This window comes from Phyllostomus hastatus, unplaced genomic scaffold, assembly GCF_019186645.2.
Source record: "Phyllostomus hastatus isolate PE091 unplaced genomic scaffold, TTU_PhHast_1.1 phas_contig_210, whole genome shotgun sequence".
Classification (NCBI taxonomy): domain Eukaryota; kingdom Metazoa; phylum Chordata; class Mammalia; order Chiroptera; family Phyllostomidae; genus Phyllostomus; species Phyllostomus hastatus.
In genome coordinates, this window is record NW_025333737.1 from 11,918,698 (window position 1) to 11,931,809 (window position 13,112).

The window sequence follows — 13,112 nt, forward strand, 5'->3', positions numbered from 1 at the left end:
GGGATTTAGAGAAAGAGCGAGCATGCGGAAGGAGGGTGAGCCACGGGTGTTCTTCCAGCGTAACCACTGAATCTCCTACCTGCTCACGGTCACCTGCAGCGTTCCCAGTGGAGGCTTGGGAATACACACGGGTCCCACCGAATAAAGGTAGCTTAGAATGGGTGTTAGGAGAACAGAAGGTAGCAAAGGGTATTTATTTCCCTAAGAGGGCTTCTTTTAAAAAGTAATAGAACGAAAAACAAAGAAAATAATAAAGACCAAGAGTTGGTGGTACTCGTCTCCAGGCTAACACATTCATCATAAATGATTTTCATTTCAGACCCAGAAGTGGGGCAAGTGGTGTTAAGACTAGGAGTCTCTGTAGAAGCTGTGCAGCAGAATGTCTTCAGTTTGACTGTCCCAGAAATTATCCTGCGGTAATTCCCAACTGGGGGCAATTTTGTGCCCCTAGGGGAAGTTGACAATGGAGATATTTTTTCTATTGCCATGACTCGTGGGGAGGGAGGGCGGGTGGAGGTGGGAGGGAGAGTGTGGTACTGACATCTATTGGTTGGAGGCCAGGGATACCGTTAAACAACTATTATATGAAGCACAGAGCAGACTCCACACACAAAGGATTATTCACTCTAAGTGTGAATAGGTCCACTGTTGAGGAACCCCGAATATAGGTTCTATAATTGGCACACCCGTCAGGACCATCCCAGGCTACTTTTGCCCATAGGCGGTATATTCCCCTTCCCTGAATTGTGATTATATTTCTCACTAATGACTGGGGGCACCTCCTCTCTTAATAGTCATAGGTCCCCCTACAGACTCTCCTCTCTGAAAGAACATTTCAATCATGATTCATCTCCACCCCAGCTACATCTTATCAGGCCAGAGGTAGACAACTGACCCAAGCCAGGCCACTCAGAATCTTCTCCTAATAATTAAATAGGAAACAGCCTATTAGTCAGGAAAGGATAGGATGTGCCGCAGTAATAAATAACTCTAACATCTTAGTGGATTAAAACAAAGTTTATTCTTTTGCTCATGGTTCATTCCTGGCATTACATGGCAGTGTGGGTTTTGGGGAGGGGGTGGGGCAGAGAGTTCTCTGCTCCACAGAATCATTCCTCAGGCCCCGGGTTGACAGAGGTTCACCGTCATCTTCCAAGGGAGGCTTCAGTGTTCACCAGGCAGAAGAGGAAACCCCAGGAGGGGCTTACGTGGCTTTCAAGTGCTTTGACTGGAAGGTGACACCTGCTCCCTTCCTCTCACAGCCCATTGGCCAGAACAGTCACATGGCCCTACCTGACTGCTGTAGTGTAGGGATGTGCCATCTTTCCGAGAGCCCAGAAGAAGAGGAGAACTGGAGATGTGTGTGCCCCTAGAAACATCACAGCCAATGAGCTGCTGGAAGTGGGGCTGCAAGACCATGGGTATCAGGGCTCCAGTGAGCTCTGGAAGGAGTCTGAACTGAAGTTATGGGTCAGCAGATCTCACGAGAAAACAAAGGAGGTCAGAAAAGGAGAATGAGCCAGAGGGGCGGAAAGAAGCCAAGGGCAGGAGGCTCCTGGAGGATGCAGAAAGTAGGCACCTAGGTCTTGGGTAGCTTCCTACTCCCAGGTGGCCTTGCTGTGTCCTGTTTTCATGAGAACTCTAGGTCAGTACCCCAAAGCCTTGCTATGGGCTGGAGTGAACAGATTTCTGTTCCCCACCATCCAAAAGAGCTGTGACTCATGCTTGCTGGTGGTACTTCTTGAATACGTAATTCCCATGAAGGCTGTGGAAGGAAGCTGGATTCTCAAACAAGTGGAGCTGCCCCAAAGATGACAAGTCTCCTAGGGTGAGCTTTTCAGAAGAGCCCAACTCTCTACCAGCCCTGACCTCACTCAGCTGATGACACAGGCTCAGACTGGACGGGCTGAGGCATTGACGTGACTTCGGAGGCTCAGAAGGACCATCCCTGTGTGTGCAGGTCACCCAGTGATGAGGACACAGGAGCTCGGAACTGCTTTTGTGCCATGGAGTCCTTCTCGGAGTTATGCTTTTAAAGGCTTTGAAGATTTTTAAGCACAGAAAGTAAAATTCATAGGGTTACAAAGGAAACCAATTACAGTGAAAAACAGTTACCAAAACACTTTTACATCAAGATGTAGGACTCTGTGTACTTATTAGTATTACATTAAAAATCTCTAGTCACAAGCTTAACACTTACCATAATTTTAGAGTAGTGATGAACATAAATTGCTCTGAAAGGTATTTGCAATGACTATAACATGATATAAAAATATCTACTCACTTTGTAGGTAACAAAGGAACAGACGCCCCTAATACTATCATGGTTTGTCGCCTCCACTGATAGCTGACGGATGTGCCAAATTTCCATTAGAAGTTTGTGAAAAGAAAAATACATCTTATTGCTTAGTCAAAATAAATACATGCTGTATTGTTAGTGGAAGTAAAAGCCTGTTTTTTCCCCAGCCATGTTCATGGACCGTTTGAATTCCATGACCTCTTGGTGGTTCGTGGACCACAGACTGAGAGCCTCCGACCACAAAGGCCCCAGACAGAACCCAAACAGGTTTTCCGAGCAGGAAAACAGCCAGTGAAGATGAAACAAAAATATTTTATTATTCTAAGGCTAACCAATGACCAATGATTAATACCCAAGGCAAACTGGCTTCCCAGCTGAGTTCTCCTTACCCAGCATCACCCTGCGCGTACACGTTTTGATGGAGGACTTTTAGTCTGAAGAGGATGCTGAGTCAGGAATCAGGAGGTTTGGCCCATTGAGTGGGAGAGCCAGTGTCTGAGAGAGGAAGGAGTTGGCCTCAGGAGCAGGGACACATGGCAAGTGCTGTCCAAAGTGGTGGGAAAGAATTAAACTGGGGACTGAGAAGAAAGGACATGGGGGTCAGGAAGTGGGGATGGAATTCAACTCATGGAACAACATTTGGGGGTTGGGCTGCAGTCAATACCTCTGTCACTGAAACCCAAGGCCCAGATCTTTCTCTGTGGCTGCATGTGCCTGAGAAAACAAAGGTTGTCCGTGTTTGGAGAAGAACCAACATGGTCTGAACACGCTACGGTGCTAAGAATGGGGAAGCCTGGGTTCTCATCTCCATTTTGCCTGTCTAATCAGCTGGGTCACCCAAGCTAAGTGGTTTGAGCTCTCTAGGCCTCAGTTTTCTTGTCTCATCATAAAAGAGAGGAATTGGACTTGATCAGCTAATAGGCAAACATTTTACAATGTCAAGATTAGCCATGAGTATGCCAACACTGTGATTCCCAATCCTGGCTGCCCAGAGAAATCTCCTGAGAAGCTTAAAAAAAACCGCTGATGCCTGGGTTCTACCGCAGAGTTCTGATTTAATTGGTCTGCTGTGGCCTGAGCAGTCCAATTTTTAAGAGCTCCCCAAATGATTCTAATAGGCAACCAAGATGGAGAACCATTCTTCTGACATAAATTAAGTTGCCTGATCGATAATCTGGGTAGAAGACAAAGGTTGGACACTTGGGAGAGAGAAAAGAATATCAGGTTCAATAGGACCCAAGGACGAAAATTAAAAGAGCCACATCAGGACATGGGAGGACCCAGGGAAGGCTGAGGACAGGGGGTAGGGGTGAGCAGGGAGCCAGGTAGTTCGGCTTGGAGCACAAGGACCAGTCTGTCCTATTAGCTGGGTGGACTCGGGCCAGTTACTTCCCCTGCCTGAACCTCAGCTTTCTCATCTGTAAAATGAGCCCCGTGTAAATGAAAGGGAAAGAAAACTGTGTGTATTGAATACTCCTTAGATGGCAGTCCTGCACTGGGATCCGTACACACCTTATCTAACTCCTCTTCCCACTGTACTTGGCAGTGGAGGACAGTGCCGTTAGAGAGGTTAACCAAGCTCTTTCTCTGCCTCATGGAGTTCCTGCAGGGCCAAAACGAGACCATGTGTCTGAGAGAGGGCTGGCTACCAGCTTTAGCAGATCTAAAATACAGAATGCCCAGTCAAATTCAAATTTTAGATGGTAAATACTTTTTTAGTGTAAATATTCCCCAAATATTGTTTAGACTGACAGTCCATGTTTCAAACAATCAACCAGGAGCTTGATACACATGCACCGTTTCATTGGGTTGTTTGGCTTCTTATTCATAAGTGTTCTTTATTAGGAATATTAATCCTCTGACATGTGTCCTAAATATTTTTCCTATTTGTGTTTTATTTTTTACTTTGTTTATGGTGTTTTTCATGCAGAAGTTTTTAATTTTTATGCTGTCACATGTTCCAATCTTTTTTTCTTATTGTTTATAGCATTTGTGCCATGCCTGGAAGTTTCCATCCAAAGATTATACAAATATTCATCCATGCTTTTTTCTAGGATTTTTATGTTTTATTTTTTACATTTAAGCATTTGGAATTTATTTGGGGGGGGGATGTTTTTTTTTCCAGTTGGCTAGCTAGTTGTCCCAAGAGCATTCAATAAATTCTTGTTTTTCCTCACTGATTTGAGAATACCCTTTATCATATACTGACTTCTGAGATGTATATGTATATCTTTCTGGAACCTCTAACCTGTTCCACTCATCTGTCTTTCCTTTTCCTAGTATGGCATGGTTTAAGTCACTAATTTTAGAACATGCTTCATTTTCTGTGTGGGCTGGTCCCCCTTGTTTTCCTTCTTTTTAAGGGTTTCCTAGTCATTCTCACTTTTATGTTCTTTCTAATGAATTTTGAAATTATTTTTATCAACTGCCTCTTATTAAAATTTTAGCATTGGATTAGGTTTTCAGAAAAATTGAGGGAGAAAGGGCACCTTTGTGTTGTATCTGCTCATCCGAGAACAAAGGACACGTCTCCATTTCGTTGTCCTCCTCCTGTTCTTCGGTAGAGGGTGCATGCTCCTTCACATATTTCTATGTGATCCTTATTACATCTATTCTTAGCATTTTATATTCCATTGATACTCATTACATGTTCCATTGGATTGTTGTTTGTACATGTATGAGGTGTTTTAGTAAAAGGGAAGAAGACAGGAGTAGCAGAGGAGGAAGGAGAGATAGAGATGCATTTGATCGATGTCATAGTTTTCCCTGAGTCTGTCTTCCAAAGAGATACCAGAAAAGCTTCAATTCTTTATAATGCTGCCCTTAAAGGAAATAGCGTATGTCCAGGGATGCCAATTTCAAGACTGGAGTCAGGAGAACCAGATACAATTCTCCCCACTACCATAACTGACTTGCAGGTAATGAGGCCTGAGGCAAAAGGACCCCTGCCCTGTCCTTCATCTTTGCCCTGGCACAACCGGGCATCCCATTGGCTCTCAGGTCAAGCCCCGCCCCTTCCAGCAGAGGCTCCCACTTCCATTGTGAGGAGCCCATGCAGCTGGGAAATTCTCCTTTTTCTTCTTTGGGTGTCTTTCATGATGATCTGATCCCTTGAAGAGAGTCTGCAGTCTCCTTGACACACACATTTGCTTAAAGATTTACATTTTCGATTTCCTTGCCCATTTTCTGACGGCATACATAAAAGAGAATTGTAAATGTTTAGGAAAATCAAAGTTCTTTGCAGACACCTGCAGTTCCACCAAGTTCGTGTTCACTAATTCAGGCAAAGAAGACGCTGACGAAAGGAGGTGGAAATACCTGGTCATTTTCTTGCTGAAGTCTTCCAAACTCTATTTCCTCTCACTTGGAGGAGCTTCAAGTTCTCAGGGCAATTTGGAAGCTTGTCAGGCCCTGCTTCCTGCTTTTCTTGGGCTGGGACAGTGAGGGAGCCCACTGCGGACTCGCATCCTAGAGGTAAGCGTTAGACAAGAAAGGGCGGGGACAGCAGCCACTGCTGAGGCTAAGGAGGGCATTGGTCCGGCCTCTTCCAGAGCCAGGTGCCGGGCAGTTAACTGGACACTGCATGCCTCCCAGCCCACCCCAGCACAGAAGAAGGCCCAGCACAGGCCCTCTGGTAAGACCCTACCTCTATTCTGCCATCATTTTCTGCTTTCTTTTGTCTGGAACCTACAGGTTCTAACCTGTTGCCCCGGGTTCCAGCCCACCGCTCTGCATAGTGCATTCAGGGCGGAGGAGGCTTCCAACTCTTGACAAATAGCAAACGTTTGAGAGTTAATTCACACTCAAAAAAGCATCAGCTGCATTCTCATTTCCAACTTTTTCAGATGGGAAAAAGCAAACGCAAGGAATCTCAGAACTACCCTTAAAATAAGATATGGAAGCTGAATGCACTTAATGATCACAAGTAGGGTCAGTCCTAGACTTATGCCCTTGGCTCTTTAGAAGGGGCGCTTGTTGAGTGGCACATGAAGTCTAAGACTTCTAAGCTGAGGGATGCTTGTCCATGGTCCTCTGGGGATTAAAAGCCATAGATTCACATTAGCTGACTGCACAATTTTCTACGAGTTCTTCAGCCACTGACTTTCAAAGTACGCCAAGACAAACTGCTAGGACAGTGGCATTATTAGGTTTCAAGTTCATATCACTAAACTGAAAGAGACCCATGCTGGTCCCATTACCACATCTACTAGTTGCCATTGAAAATGGAAAACTTCATTCCACAGAACAGATTTCTTCTTTCAAATGCTCTACCAGGACTTTTTCAGAGAAGCAAAAATGTAACAAATCCAATTTTTCCATGCCTCCCACCTTCCAATTACAACGGAGCGGGCCACATTGTAATTTCCTCAGAGCTTCTGACATACTTCTACTTATTTGCCTTCTATTTCAAACCCACTTTGGCCATCTGAATCCTGTGGGCAGGGACAGAAGTAAAGACCGTCCTCTCCAATTCTTTTCCTTGATGATGAAGCCTTGTTTGAATCTTACAAAGATCATGTGTACCAAAACACCTTTCCAAGGACTGAATTCAAACCCCGATCGCACACATTCTAAGAGACTGCTGGTATTCCCCACTGTGCTCTTCTCTCAACCATGCTCTGGGAGACAACTAGCAAGAGTTGAGGGCTGTTTTGATTGCATGAGAATTGGGTTGGTCAGTCTGGGATCCAGCAAGATCTCACGAGGACTGCAAGTTTGGAAACAGGAAGGTTAAAGAGAAGGAAATTCTGGACAAAGAGCCAGCTATCATCCCTGGGACAATTCACAATGCCCTTCCTTTTTTTGGCTCGCTTATACTCCATTCATGGATCTCAATTAAGTGCAAGCTTTTTACCCTTCGACAGAGCCTATAAAAACGAGAACATCTGGGAATTCCAAGGCAGGGTGGCAGGGGAAACGACTTCATGGGCCCTCTCCCTCTCCCAACCCCGTAACCTTTTATTGTTTTGCAGTTCATTGTCTCACTCTTCCTCCACCTCCCACCACCAGCTTTTTGCTCACACAGGTCCTGTGGGAAACATCATCTGGGGAAGGATCCATGTTCTCTTGGAATGGCTGCCGGACAAAGATGGTCTCAATGAAATGCCTGGCCCTGAGTATCATTGCCCCCTCCCCTGTCCCTGCCCCCTTTAACATTTCCTCCTCTGGCTCATATGGAGCAGTTTCAAGTCTCGCCACAGCGAGGGCTTGGGGGTCTTTCCTTGATTTCTGCTTCTCATCTATTGTAAATTCCCTGGAACAATCTGGGGATGGGAGCCAGGTAGCAACAACACAGCAAGACTCAAGACCAAAAGATAATTGAAAAACCCCAGGAAGTCCATTCCCTTTGGCCCCAAGTTCACATATGGTCAGCACATTAGAGACCTTGTCCAAAAGACCAGCTTGGGACATGAGGTGGAAGTGATTTCTGTCACTAAATGCAGACTACCTTCCCCAAATGATCAGGCAATCGGGACTCTGTGAACCTCAGGTCTGTTGCAGGTTTGACCATGTTACTGGTTTTAACCCAACCTGCTGTCCCTTCTAGAACGGTCCCCACTTTAGGAGATAAAGTAGCTGTCTTCATGAGTGATTGCTTCCAGACCCCACGAAAAGAAACTCATGTGTTTGAAATGCCTGCCATTCTTCTCCATTTCACCATAAAGTAGCCAATTTAATTTTGCACAATACTGTTTGATAACAACCATGTGTGTGTCTTCTGTATTTATATACTCAGGAAAGGACCTACTTGGTCATTGTGAGATAATTTCACAAGAAAAATGGAACCAGATGTGACTTCTTTTTATTTGGCTCTTCAAGCTCAAGCAATCTAATTCCCAGGGTCAGCCTTTCCTTGGGTTTTCAGTTACCTTCCAGAAGAGGATCCTTTTACACTACACTGTTTGCTTTTCCAAAGTACCTGACAAGCAGGAGTGGGCAAAAGATTTTAGGGAGTTGGTTCTCAGCTTAGCACTTTCCAACATTTCCACGCTGGAGATTCAGTGGAATAGAAGTTTCCTCTTTTGGAATGGAACATGTCTGTCCAGTAGTAGGCTTATCCACTTCAATTAAACCATTCTTCCAACTACCCAGAAAACACAAGCACTTTGGGCCTGAGACACAAGGTCAAATTGTGCTAAGATGAGGCATTCAAAACTCCAAAGCAAAGTAGTTGGGCAGGGCTGACATCAGAGAAGGGCAGACTTTTCTTTCTTTTTATCTTATTTCCTCTTTTGATTTCCATCCCAGCTTGGGCCGGTAAGCCTGCCATGAACAGTGGACCAGTTTGTGCACTTTACCAAAGAGCTCAGCCAAGGGAGCAAGTCGGGGCTGAAATCCAGTCCATGGCTTCTTATAAGCCAAGTACCTCAGCGTGGAGTACAGCTACCCAGAGGAAGAGACACCTTTTTTCCCCCACTAACTGCTCACCCAGCTGGCATCCCAGCTGGGACTGCATCTGCCCAAAAGAGGTGCCTTTTTCTAAGAAGCTGTATGTGCTACCGGCACCCTTGGCCCCCGATGATAGACTAAGCTATAAATATGAAAATACCATAGTATGTGACCTGCATACTTTTCAATAGGCCACATTCTATGTGCATTTGGTGGTTCTGTGGTAGAATTCTCAATAGACCACATTCCTATATAGTCTGCCCTGACTGGAAGGCCCCGAGGTAAGTCATGAGGAGAGGCTTTAGACCCAAGATAGTAGCTACATTGCGTTTGTACCATTGCTCTTCCTGTTACAGGCATCACTAATAGGTTTCAGAATTCTTCCACACTGAGTCCAAATTAACCTCATGATCCTTCTCCACCCAGTGGAGCACTCTTCTCACTCTCTACCAATTGAATAGAGTTGAAATACAAGAGGAAGCCCTGGCTGGAGTATCTCAGTGGATTGAGTGCGGGCTGCGAACCAAAGTGTCGCAGGTTCGATTCCCAGCCAGGGTACATGCCTGGGTTGCAGGCCATGACCCCCAGCAACCGCACATTGATGTTTCTCTCTCTCTCTCTTTCTCCCTCCCTTCCCTCTCTAAAAATAAATAAATAAAATATTTAAAAAGAAAAAAAAAGAAATACAAGAGGAAACCTATCTGCATCTGCCTCCGTTAATATTGCCACAATAATGCTATATAATAAACCATCCCAAAAGTCAATGGCTTAAACTAAGAATGTTCTATTCTATTGACCCATCCTGGAGGCAGCTGGGGCTTGGCTGACTAGGGTGGATCAGGTCAGGAATGCTCTGCTTCGAGCTGTGGTCCAGCTGGGCTCAGCTTCTCACTGTGGGTTGAGCTCAGGTCTGCTCAATGTGTGTCCATTCTAGGGCCCGTGATGAGGGTCAGTAGCTAGCCAGAGGTTAGATACTCTTCTCATGTCAAGAGCAGGGACACAAAAGGGCTTGTCTTGCCCTTTTGTATCTCTGCTTATGTGACATCCACTAACATTTCACTGGCCAAAGCAAGTGATGTGGCCAAACCCAAATCAAGGGGCAGGAAGTATGCCAATCCCACTTTAAGACCAAGGCAAAGGTGAAGACTTGTGAGAAAATACTGGGGCTACCACACCATCTCTGTCCTAAGAAAATGGGCAGGGATACTGTCAAACCACATTTGGTGTGATATCCCCTACTTGGCTGGCGCCCCTTTAAACCCACATTCCCTAGTGTGACAATCCAGCTCTCGGCCCAGGTGCGTGAATAACAGCGTGCTGAACTGCAGAGCCCAACATGCAGGGATAGGGTGGCTCCTTATGTAGCCCAGCTGGGGAACCTGGTGATTACTGATAATGAACCTGGATCTGAGACAGTGCTTGCTCTAGGAAATGGGTTCACATCCATGAGTGAGAGGGTCAGGTGGGTTGAGGGAGCCATGGATTCAAGGTGTGTGCCTTGGAAGAAATGAGAGTGAAGTAGGAAGAGCAGAGGGGGTGGCAGCTTAGAACAGAGGCACCCCGACTGGAAGTGAACACAGGCCGTGGAAACCCCTGCTGACCCTCTGAAGGCTTTTCATCTTCACTCATCAAAATCAAAGCATCCCTTTAGGCCATGCCATCTTATCACCATCATCAAAGGTTAACCCAGAAAATTATAGAGCCAAGGTGCTGTCCTCCAGGAGTTCACCATCCGAGACACACAGAAAAGCACTCTAGGGAGTAAAATATAAACAAAGGACCAAGACGTGTAATGCAGACAGGTGGAAAAGGAGGTTCCAATTATACATAAAAGAAAGGAGGAACCAACCCAGGCAGGCTTCCTGGAGGAATGAGCACTCAGATACTCTCTATGGAAGGGAGTGCTGTGATCCAAGGACAATCCATGACTCAATGGAGGCCATGGAAGGAGAACTTGGGTGTGGGGAGAGAGGGCATTGACTGTGTGTACACGGAGGGAGGGGATACATGGAAAGGTCTATGAGCAGTCTCACACACCTCAACTGAAGGGCTTGTAAGGGTTTCTCTTTAGAAAAGTCTAGCTTCTTTGTAACTTTCAAAGGTGAACATAAAAGGAAAAGGGTGAGGGAAAGACTTGTGACCTCCCAGTCAGATATCTCAGTAAATGGAATTAGGAAGAGGGGCCCTGGCTGGCATAGCTCAGTGGACTGAGCACGGGCTGCGAACCAAAGCATCTCAGGTTCGAAGGTTCGATTCCCAGTCAGGGCACATGCCTGAGTTGCAGGCATGGTCCTCAGCAACTGCACATTGATGTTTCTCTCTCTCTCTCTCTTTTTCTCCCTCCCTTCCCTCTTTAAAAATAAATAAATAAAATCTTTTTAAAAAATTAGGAAGAGGAGTGGCCACCAGGTCCATACACACCCCTCTCACACCGAACCAAATGTAAGTTGCCTAACCCTCCTGGGTCTGCAGTCGTAGGGATAGAGCCCCTATCAGGCTCTATGATAAGCACCTCACCTATGACAGCAAACCTGTGAAGCAAGGATCATTATTATCCCCTTTCACAGATGAGAACACTGAGTCCTCCTGAAGATAAATTCTTTGCTCAGTGTCACATGGTTAGGGAATGACAGTGCTAGGAATCAAACCCAGGCCCTCTGAATTAAGAACCCACACCCCTAACACTACAGGATACTATTTCTAAGAGGGGTCACCTGATTTAAAGACAATGAGGATGCCATGTTACTTTACTCAGGCCCTGCCGGCAACTCTAGGATTCATTGCCAGTCAGGCTGTGAAGGTTTCACCCACCCAGAAAATTGACGTGACCTCATTTCCACACTGTACCTGAGAGCGTGTGTCCTGAACCCAGGGGATCGCCAAGTGCCCTGCGTGCTGAGAAGTCCTGCTTGGTTTCCCTCGGAGTGTCAAGTGGGTAAGCCCTTTCAAGCCAGGTTAACCGAGTGTGGCTCGTAGGCAGGTCAGTCATTGATTTTCCTCTTTTCTCCTGACTCCTGAGAACAGCACTGCGGACATGGATAAAAGCTGAGGAAGAAAGACAGAATTGAATGGTCCAGGTTGAAAGGAAACTTTTGAAACAGGTGAGAAGACTCCAGTCGGGGGTTGGCTTGTAGGGCAAAGCATCTGCTGCCTGACAACATGGTCAGCATTGTTTAGATGTTGTTGGGAGGGAGGGGGAGGCTGTGTAATTATCATTCCTTCTGAAAGCTGAAAGGAAACCACTCGCTTTTGTATTCCCTTTCTTTGTTTCTTGCCGCCTGTACTTGCTGTTCTGCAAGTTTGACTTTGAGCTTGGATTTTTCTGAAAGCATTTATGGTTTTGCTTCTTTGACGTCAAGTTCAACACAACCCACACACTCAAGTTTTATTGATGCTAAGGCTCTATCTAGGCTTGCAAAGAACTGGCTCAAAATCACCACAGAGGGCCTGTCAATAGTAAGATAGGTTGATGGGGAAAAAAGGCTGTATTATCAGAACGTGTGGCCAAGCACACCTTGCTGGGCACTCCCAGTAGAGATCAGTCCAAAGCTTCATGGAGGGGAAGTCAATTTTTGGGAAAAAAAAAGAGGAAAATGGTAGAACTGCAAAATCAGAAACAACCATTCACATCCACAAACACTCTTAGAGTGCCAGGAAGCATGCTACATAATGCAAAGAACCGTATCCATTTTAGCTGCTTTCCATGAGGCTCTCAAGAACTAATCTCAGCAGAAAGACAAAAACAAATGGGCACATTGTGCTCTCTTTTCAGGCCAAAGGACTGAAAGGCTTTGAATGGGATCAGTCAGGAGCAAGAGAATTTTATGTGAACGCATCCGTGTAGCCCCCTGTGACTGCTGGAACAGACTTTCACTTAGCTGTAATAGTCAAGGTAAAGATCATCCTTGGACCCACCATCAACAGGGCAGAGAACAGAAGGTGATCTCCCAGTGTGGGAACAGAGTTTATTGAATCACTCACGCTACTCTGTCCAGTCTGTCTCGTGATGAACACCTACGGGCAAGGTGGGAGATCAGGGTTAAAGATTTGGTCAGAGCAAAACTATTTGGTCCCTCTGGGCCAAGACAACCCCTCTATTTTGGCTTCATTAACACTGTTCTCACTTGTTAACCAGCCCAGGTGCTAGTTAGCTCACTGTGGTTTTTTTCCTTCTTCTAGATTTCTTACCACACAAAAGGACTTTCACTTCCAGTTCTTTCTCACTAAGCTCTGCTGTGATCCTCTTGGAAAATAACCACTACTCTTCAGCCCTAACTTAGCTGGAGACACCCAGAGATCTGTAATAAGTCACAAAGGTCCCTTGAGCTCAGCTGTCAAGGCCAACTCACAGGTCAAGCCAAGTTTGGGGAGTAAGTGAAAATGAGGGCGACATGTGCAGCCAAATGTGTGGGGGTTAGGGCTC

At 45.8% G+C, this 13,112-nt stretch overlaps 1 long non-coding RNA gene across 1 annotated transcript in view; it reads right to left on the reverse strand.

Moving 5' to 3' along the window:
• Nucleotides 1-1,002: 1,002 nt before the first annotated feature.
• LOC123817367 overlaps nt 1,003-13,112 on the reverse strand; it is a 52,749-nt gene continuing 40,639 nt past the window's right edge. The window contains exons 3-4 of the long non-coding RNA XR_006785406.1: nt 11,537-11,734; nt 1,003-2,039 (exon numbers count right to left, since the gene is read on the reverse strand). This is a non-coding gene — a long non-coding RNA (uncharacterized LOC123817367). The remainder of the gene's footprint in view (nt 2,040-11,536; nt 11,735-13,112) is intronic.